This window comes from Merops nubicus, unplaced genomic scaffold (assembly GCF_000691845.1).
Source record: "Merops nubicus isolate BGI_N331 unplaced genomic scaffold, ASM69184v1 scaffold21594, whole genome shotgun sequence".
NCBI classification, from domain to species: Eukaryota; Metazoa; Chordata; class Aves; order Coraciiformes; family Meropidae; genus Merops; species Merops nubicus.
Window position 1 is genome coordinate 16,896 of NW_008606493.1, and position 9,826 is coordinate 26,721.

The 9,826-nt window shown below is 38.7% G+C and overlaps 1 protein-coding gene across 1 annotated transcript in view; it reads right to left on the bottom strand.

Annotated features, from left to right (window-relative positions):
- The window catches only part of ST8SIA4 (ST8 alpha-N-acetyl-neuraminide alpha-2,8-sialyltransferase 4), a 43,888-nt gene that overhangs the window by 2,484 nt on the left and 31,578 nt on the right, over nt 1-9,826 (bottom strand). The gene's annotated exons all lie outside the window — the stretch shown is intronic.

Sequence of the window (9,826 nt, forward strand, 5' to 3'; positions counted from 1 at the left end):
ACCTTCCTGCGGGCTGTATCACTTTTGCTGGGCCTGGTCATTGGCAGAACAAGAGGGGAGTCAAGGGAGAGAAGCCTCAGCAGACCAGGGTTAGCGTATTGACCATGAGGTTGAAGACAAGACAGGTCTGAAAGAGTTTTTAAAAATTGTTTGCTTATAGAAAAGCTATTGAAGAAATAAATTTGACCACTTCTGACACTCCATATCACAGATGCAGCAAAACAGATTACAAATGAAAACTAATTAATTAATTTTTGTAGAAACTATTTGTATTTTCTAAACTCAGGTGGGCTACATTCACGTATCAGATAATTTAGCATACTTAACATCTTTATTTGCCATACCTACAAATTCCATAGGATTTCTAAGTATAAATATTAGAATCTGGTTTACAAATTCCATAGGATTTCTAAGTATAAATATTAGAATCTGGTTGTGTATATTTAAGTGGACTTTTAATTCCTTTCTCTGGACAGGACTGAATCTGAGGAAACATAGATGTTAGAAACCCAGATAGCTCCAAAAACTTGATATACCAATCCTATTCATTAAGTGGCAAACTGATCTCCAGGTCAACCCACTTGCATACACATGCCTGTCACTTAAGTTCTATACATTCTACACCCATTCCATGGAGACAATGTTTTTGAAAAAAGCTTTCTGAGAAATCTCATACTGTATTTTAAAAGTTAAAATACTAGCATTAAGAAGAGAGTAGGGAAAAAAGACTGAGAAAGAACACTTCAAACTCAAGACTGTCCGTGTCTGTGGGAAAAGCTAGATGATGTGTATTATCTTGATTACACTCTCAAAAAATACTGTAGAACGGGACAAGACTGAGAAAAGCAACATAGGCTACAAGAAGAATAAAGTAACTTCTTATATGAGGAGAGAGTAAACAGTGTAGCTTTAAAAAGAGACAGCTAAGCAGGGATATGACAGAAAGCTCCAAAATTATGGAGTGTGTAGAGAAAACAATTAGGGATTTAATGACTACTTTAACACAAACACTGTGACATGAAAGCTATGAAGCCAGTGGAGTTATTCAGTAATACGTCTAAAATAAACAGCTGAAACTACTTTTTTATACAACACACCACTGAACAGTGGAATTCATTCCAAGAGGATGTCTTGGTTGGCAACCACCATCCATGAAAAGATAGAAATTGTTGAAGTTCACAAACACAGAAGTGCAAATGAAGCTCTTCTCTAGGGTTTGCTGAGCCGCTGCCCATGGAAGCACACATCACAGGGTAAACACCTGACAATTCCTCTGTTCCTAACTTTTCTTCTAAGCCTCTGTGATGGCACCTTGCAATAGTGAAGACCATGGACTAGACAAGAGGGATCTACTTAAATATCCAGTTTTATATTCTCAGACCCGGTGTCTGATTTCTCTAGATGACATTAGCTAAAGTAACTCTCTCAAACTCAGAAAGAGTAAAGCCTTTGCTTGGGTTTTCATGACTTTAGCAGGATTAATCAAATCAGGAATATGAACAACCGTTCAACTGACCCTCTCAATTTATGTAAACATATTAATTTCAACACAGATATGCCTTGGGCAGGAGGTTGCACGAGGAATTAAACTGTGAACAAAAACACAGAGAGTGTGACACCCAGCATAGAAACACTGCTCAGTGTCTGAGTAAGATCTGCTTTACAGTTTTCAATGTACATGTCAAAAAAGCATACACAAAACCCATTTCATTAGAAAAAAAAATGCACTTTATGAAGAGCTGAAACACTCCCCAAAATTCTCATTTGCTTTTTAGCAAACTTAATTTACTACTTCAATATTAAAGGTTGTCTCCTTTTTTTTTTCTTCTTTTTTTCTTTATCCCTTCATCATTCGATAGGACAAAAGGAAATGGCTTCAGGTTGCACAAGGGAGACTTAGGTTGGATATTAAAAAAAATTTCTTCACAGAAAGGGTTGTAAAGCATTCAAACTGGTTACCTAGGGAAGTTACGATCCCTGGAAGTATTTAAAAGATGTGTAGATGTGGTGCTTAGGGATATGGTTTAGTGGTGACCTGGCAGTGCTGGGTTAATGGTTAGACCTGATGATCTTAAAGGTCTCCTCTATCCAAGACAATTCAATGACTCTGTGAGTCCATCTTACACTGTCAAGTAAAGCATTTCATTAATGGCACTGGCACTGAAACCGATGTGAACTTGAGACTACATTCACGATGCTCTTTGCTCACTGGACGGATAAACAGGTTAAAACTGCTTTCAGCTTGTGCCCAACAGCCCTTGAAGGCTGAAGTCAACAACATCTAACATCAGCTCTGGACAGATAGAGTAAAACATGTTTAATGCTATGTTACTTGTTGAACTGACTTCAATTATATAGAAGAAAATCTGACCTCTTTTGATTTAATCAATACAATCTGAAGTCTCCCTTTAAGACATTATGATATAAAATATCCAGTACAGGCCCTTAGATTTGATCAATGCAAGGAATCAGAGCAGATTAATCAGATTTAAAAGCTATAGATTTTACAAATCCTCTCACTTTCTTTTTGCCTTATTTTCCCTACCTCTACATATGTTTCTGTGTGTGAAAGTGTTTGGTAGTCTTATTTTACTGAGTGGAAAATTAATTGTGCAGGCAAAGGCAGTTCATTCTCTAACTCAGTAAAGTATTACTGTATGATCTCCAGTCTGATTATGATTTTTCTCTTCCTCCCATTCATTCTTTGCTTCATCACTTCTGTTTAAACCCAACTAATGCCAATATTCTTTTTAGAAAAATAATTCATACTTACAATATATATGAGAGGAAAAAAGCAACCAAGTTCCTCTAAAACACACTTACATTTCTAGCCCCATTTGCTTAAAATGCAGTGCCTTTATAAATCAGTTTTATTGATTTTTATAAATCCCACAGCTGTCATTGAATTAACCAGCCAGAAGAGCCAGGCTTCATACAAATAAAACTAAATTACTGTAGTAAAATAAGGAAACCAAAATTATTCCTTAGGATCAATATTACACAAAACCTTTAAATGGTTAAGAAGCATTCACTGAAGCACATACAAGCATATAGTGATGGAACAGAAACAATTTGCTGCATCACAACTTTAATGTAGAGTACAAAAGTGAAAGACTGACTGGTTTAAAAACCATTAAATATGAAAAGCCTACTTAAATAGCACATGAGTCCACATGCTACCTTGCCAAAAGACCAGTGCCTTTAAAGAACAACTGTTATTCAGTCTTCACGTCCTATTGAGCTCTAGCTTCACTGGAAACAATGGCAACCAAAATACCAGCCAGGAGCAATGAGATATGACTGGAGTTCTGTCAGGCCTGACAACTGGTTTCACAAGGACATACCACAGACTAATTAAAAACTGTTTTCAGTCACTGTTACAGTTTGTCAGAAAGAAATATATGATACCTCGGTGAAAGGCTGCAAATTCAAATAACTTTACAAGCAATAACTTCCCAACAGAAATTCCTGTGATTTTCAAGTAATGAGATGAATGGATGTTTTACCCCAGGAAGATTTCCCCTCTTCAGCTTGTTTCCTCCAAGATTTGCTGATGCAACAGCCTTTACACCAGTTTCTCTTTTCTGCTTATTATTTCAGAAATGATCATACAGAAATACAACAAGAATTCATCATTATTGACTAGTATTTGCCAAAAATATTTAGAGATATGTGCCTCCATCATATAACTTATTTTCTCTCCGTGGGCTTCATGCAGTTTATAATGTATCAACAGAGGCATCCAGCAGGTAGACATCTACTATTCTTACTGCTGTTATAAATCACTTAAAGAAAAAAGGAATTATGACAATCCCCAAACAAATAAGCTAACCAGGTCAATAAAGAAAGTACTCCACACTTTCTTGATTAAAGTGTTTTGGTTTTTTTTTTTTTTTTTTTTTTTGGGGGGGGGGGTTTTTTTTTTTTTTTTTTTTTTTGGGGGGGGGGGTTTTTTTTTTTTTTTTTTTTTTTGTGTGTGTGGGTGGTTTTTTTTTTTTTTTGTTGTTGTTTTTTTTTAGGAAAAACTGTCTTACTGTTATTATCATACTAAAAATCATGTTATATTACCAGTGGCTTTATGAAATTATGAACAGCCATGTGATTATCAGCAATTTGAAGTGAGATCTTCAATGTGAATTCAAGCTACTCAGCTTCAAGTCATCAGTGTTACAGAAATGAAGTGTGTTTATGCTTTGGCATCCTTCCCAGATATTTGATGCCTGTTACTTGCTTTGCATATTAAAAAGAATTTACAGAAACTGAAAACAAACACCGACAGATTTCCTCTTCTCTTTCAGGTTTATTTCAGAGCATGACCATATTACCAAACCATCAGCAATGGCTTAGCAATGTCATGAGCTAAACCCCGGAGATCTCAGGCAAATTTTGCAATCCACAACAGCCTTTCTGCATTACCCTTGTTGGTGTGGAGCCTCCTATTCCCTAAATGGATTCAGTAGGAAAAGGACAGATACTCACTACTAACATCAGAGAGCTATTTCCAAATGCATGAGCTCTACCCATACCCTCTCAAACCCATCCTTCTCCCTCCACAGAATTCATTCAGTTCACCTTCTAATTGACTCCACATCCAGCCAGTGTCTTTTCTATGGATCTACTCCTATTGTGAGACATCCCCGGGGACTCACGGAAACCCACAAACTACAGCATACCATTTCCTCCATGAAAACCCACGACAAACCCCTTGTAGACAGCAGAAATCCCTATTGCCATCAGTGGTCTACAGGTGAAGCCCTGAGTTTGTTTCCAGTACCAGTTTACCACAGTCCCCTACAGCCAGTTGCCCTGCACCATCTCCTCAGCACACAGCCTCCACAGCATGGCTCACAGCTACGCTTCAAGGCTATATGCAACCATGCAGCTTCCCAGCTGGTGCAGGTGTGTATACCTCATTGTTTAGAGGAGAACACATTGCAGGAATGAGGGAAGGGTTCCCTCCTCCATCCTGTCTTCATTAGCCCTAAGGGTTTTGCTTTAGCGATTCTAAAATTACTGTTAGCTCTGCAAAGGAAGATACAAAGAAACACAGATTATGTTCTGAAAGCTTCTTGTCACTTAGGGCTATGTTCTGTAGTCTTCTGTTGCATCTTCTACCATACTCTGTCCCTTGCAGATTAAAGGAGAGAAAAGCCTCACCTGCGAAGTTCATGCCAAACATGAATCTTTCACACATTTTGCCTATGGAGAGCTTTTACATCACAGGAGCAGTCTAGAACAAACAGGAGGATGCTGCCCTCCTAGCTCTTCTCCATGTTACGTTTAACCTGAAGCTCAAGATTTTCATGTAAGCACAAGCTGTACCACCTGTTGGTTTCGGTATGACTCCTCTGATACGCCCGCCACCCCCTCTCTGCCAACAATCCTGGTGAGTGTGTGTACTTTTAAAATGAAACGGAAAAAATAAAAAAAAAAACAACCCAAACTCATCAGCCTTCAGAATGTTCTGAAACCATCAGTTGCACTTGTTCTCAGTAGGGTCTTACCCCATTTACAGGTTTTCTTTGCTTGCAAGTTGTAGGAAAAAATGATTACTTATTCTAGTTGGAAATTCACCTGTATCCCACAGCTAGCTGATAAAGTACAACTAAGTTCAAAATGAAAAAGCAAGTTTGAGCAATAACTTTCTCTAAGTCAATTTTCTTCGTCTACTTCACAAAATACATGCTTAAAAAATGAAAATAATGACTCTTATTTCCACGAAATACAGAATGGAAAATGCAAATAAGCTATCTCCACAGTTCTCATGAACTGTGTATTTCAATGCTGAAATATTGTTTAAAAAACCCCTAGTCCTAAAAGTAACAGGTTTTACATTTTAGAAGTAGCTCCTATTTTCTTAATTTTTCCTGTGGCCCATTAATTCGCTTGCTGAAGACTGAAGGACAAATCTCAAAAAAGGGCTTCAATTCAGCAGCAATACTGTATTAAACTCATGTTAATCCACACACGGTGTTAAACTCCGAAACACGTACAGACATGTCCTTATGTCCACACATGAGCAGGACAGCAGGACATCCAAGAACAGGATTCACAGGAACAAACTCTGCCAAAAAACGTGCCTAAGACAGAATACACAGAGGGACAGAGAATTCACTCTCGCCCAGGAAGGATATCAGAACTGCTAAGAGACTTCTCTTATGCATGCTAAGCACCTAGCATCTAACTAAACTATAGTGAGCCTCCTAACACCAAAGAAGCAGAATCCTGTCACCTGATGAATCAGCTATTTCCTTTAAAAAGCATGTTCTGTGCTTAAAACATCACCAGGCACGACAGCACTGATCAAACCACTCAGTCTCTTATCTCCCAAGTGCCTGAAACACAGCGATGCTCACCTTTCTTCTGATGCAGTCTCTTAATTCTTTGATACCAACTGGAACAGGCTTCCCCCAGTGTCTGAAAAGCCTGCACTTGGCTGATGTAGCAAATACGCAAATACCTTCCCTCACATGGTGGGTTGACCCTGGCCAAAACACCCACACAGCTGCTCTCTGCCTCCCTGCTCTCTCTGTGCTGGGGCTGGGGAGAGAACAGGAAGAGCAAAAGCAAGATATCAAGATAAAGACAGCTTCCTAGGTGAATGAAAGAGGCGGGGGGGGAACGAAAATCAGTCACCACCACCCACAAGCAGACTGAGGACAACCTTGTCGCTCAGCAACAGCCACCTTGGAAGACAACCTACCCCACCCCTTCTTCTGCTACCACAGTTTATTGCTTGCTGGGCACAATGCTATGTGGTATGGCATTCTGCTTTGGTCAGTTGAGGTCAGCTGCCCTGGCTGTGCCCCTTCCCTGCTTTTTGCCCACTACCAGTATGCTCAGTGATGGGGGGAACAGTGAGACATGGAGAAGCCTTTCAAGCTGTAAAGGCACTGATCAGCAACAGCCAAAACGCTAGTGTGTTACCAAGACTGTTTTACCCACAGAAAGACAACATCCGTATTTTGGCACAGGGCTGCCACGAAGAAAGTCAACTCCATCCCAACCAGACCCTGTACACTTCAGAAAGAGGAACGAATGGTTTTTTTCTCCTACACAATGTAGAAATACCCTAAAACCTGGACTCCTTGTGTTAAGAGATGGACTACTTCCCCTCAAGCTGTGTTTGTGAGGAAAGCAGCCATTAGCCTTGGCACTTGGTAACTTCAGACGCAAAATACCAAAACGTTACTTAGTGCTTTGGACTTGAAACACCCAAGCCATTATCAATAATCAAACAAGAACCCTGGGGCTTCAAACAAACCTGTTAAAGCATGCTCGAAGAAACTCATGTGCACTAAAAAGTGAGGCTATAGACGATGTTAAGCCAAACTGCTCCTCCTATACCAATACCACTTTAAGGATTGTCTCAGTGTATACTTCACTGAAGGACCTGACTGTTTATTCATTTTCACAAACAGCCCAATGACATGGAGTAAAAGGTAACTGATAGCACTGGCTGCCTCAGTAAGTATTTGATGAAAACTATTACTGGCTGCATGCTCCTTGTTCAAAAAAGTTCATTAGGCAAAGCTAAATGTATACATCTTTGAAAACTGTTGGTAGGCATTGCAATCAAATAAAAAAATAATAGCATTGTTATTATGTTTTACCTCAGAAATATCACTTCAAAGAAAGGAAGAAAATCTGATAAAACTTGCCCATGCACACATGTATCATACAGAATTCACAGATAGCTCACCTCATTTGTCAAAAAAAAGAGAACACACTCTGTTCACAAGGGTTTGTAGTGACAGGACGAGGGGTAATGGCTTTAAGCTAGAAAAGGGGAGATTTAGGTTAGACGTTAGGAAAACGTTCTTTAATATGAGAGTGACAGATCCTTGGAATAGTTTGCCCAGAGAGGTGGTGGAGGCCCCATCCCTGAAGACATTCAAAGTGAGGCTTGATGAGGCTCTGAGCAGCTTGAACTAATCGCTGATGTCCCTGCTTATGGAGGAGGGGTTGGACTAGATGACCTTTGGAGGTTCCTTCCAGCCCAGACATTCTGTGATTTGATGATTATATGATTCCACTCTTCATTCTAACTACTATCTGCCCAACATGACTCTCTATGGACTCAAGTCCTCTCTGTACTTTGGTCCTCAAAGACAGACTACAAAAATGTTTTCTTGTTTGCTTCCCAGCTGCACAGCTGCAATTTCTGTTACTGGAGTACAATATGGTCAAATGAGAGTTAATTTTGCACATTTCTGTAGTTTTCAGAAACACAGAAATTAACAGGTAAGTTAGTATGTTTTAATATGCAAGATAAGTTAATATCTGTTAATATGCAAAGGAAGATAAAATTAAAGAAAACCAACTAAAATAGAACAATAATAATACAATAGCAAAATAGTTTTCAAAACAAATATAAATCTACAAATACACAGTATGACTAAACTGTGTTATTTATGCTTTGTTCAGCTGTTAACAGTCATTATCATTAGGTACAGTGCTGTTGCTTGTGGTAGATAAACTAAGCAGCAAAATTTGAAAGTGGGTAATTTCATTTACTACTTTTCTTACGGCCAATTTTGTTGCTCTCCTCTAGCTGAAATCTGAAATGCAACCTTAGAAGACTATGTTTTACAAGCTGCTTATAATCAGGAACAAAGCAGCTGTTACTGCAGAACAGATGAAAAAAACCCCAAATGCAGACCAAACCAAAACCTCACAGAAATTTATCCTCAAAAGGTAAATAAAAATAACATAATGGTTCTCTCCCCACAACCGTGACCACAGTTCTCATGGCTGACTTTGCAGCATGGCTCAGGCAATAAAAACATAAAAAGCAGATAGTTCCGTGCACACTCAGTTTCCCCCTTGTGTCCTGTACTTCAGCTGTAAAAAGTTTCTTGAAAAAGCTTTCCTTTCTCTCAAAAAGTGACATGTCACTTGACAGACCTTGTGCTAAATGCTCCTGAGCACAGGAAATAGGAGATGGTGTGCAAAGGAAATCTCATCCTGAGAAACTCTGAACCAGATGAGGAGGTACCCTCATGAGATGCACAGACACTACAGGCCTCGTAATCAGCTGTTAGGCTGAAAGATCAACCCCACAGTGTCTCCACTACAGGAACAGTAGCATCACCTCGTGCTCTCCTTTTAGGACAGTATCCCAGGATCTAAAGAATGACTTGAACAATAGATCACGTTTTGAAAATCCAAACTAACTGGAATTACATTTGTTTGCATAACTTAGCAAACAAAGTCAGCTCTGCTGACACATTACACAAGGGCACAAGGATACTGTAACACAGAAGTCCTACCTAAATATTCACATGTATGAAAAATGGGATTGTATGACACTAAAAAGAGGGAAATGTTAATTTTTTTTTTAAATATTTTGAAAATTTGCACAACTTTATGCAAAAGACGTGTGCATTTTATATTAAGTATAATAAAGTGGGTTTAGCTTAAAGGCCATTTAATAAACCATCTTTTGTTTTCTGCAGTGATTATTTATTCATCCACGTATTTCAAAATGTCTTAAGAAATATTTTTTAGCAGTAAAGAAAAAAAGTAAGTCTGTTAGCTGTAAGAAAATAAACAGAAATGTTTACAATATAGATTGCTCCCAGCAACTGTTTCTTCACCACCACAGAGCATAGAGAACTATTTGATTCCTGCACATTTCAGTTTCTCACAGAACTTTTTCTGCAACTCCCACAGCAAAGGACTCTGGAGCTGTGATGAAGCTGTGTAAAAGGTCACTGCATTTAAAGAACAGATGTTTGCTTTCACTAATATAGGAAAAAAGAATGCACTGAAAAATGACCATAAATACATACAGCACACAGTCAAAACACTAGGATTCCAGCAG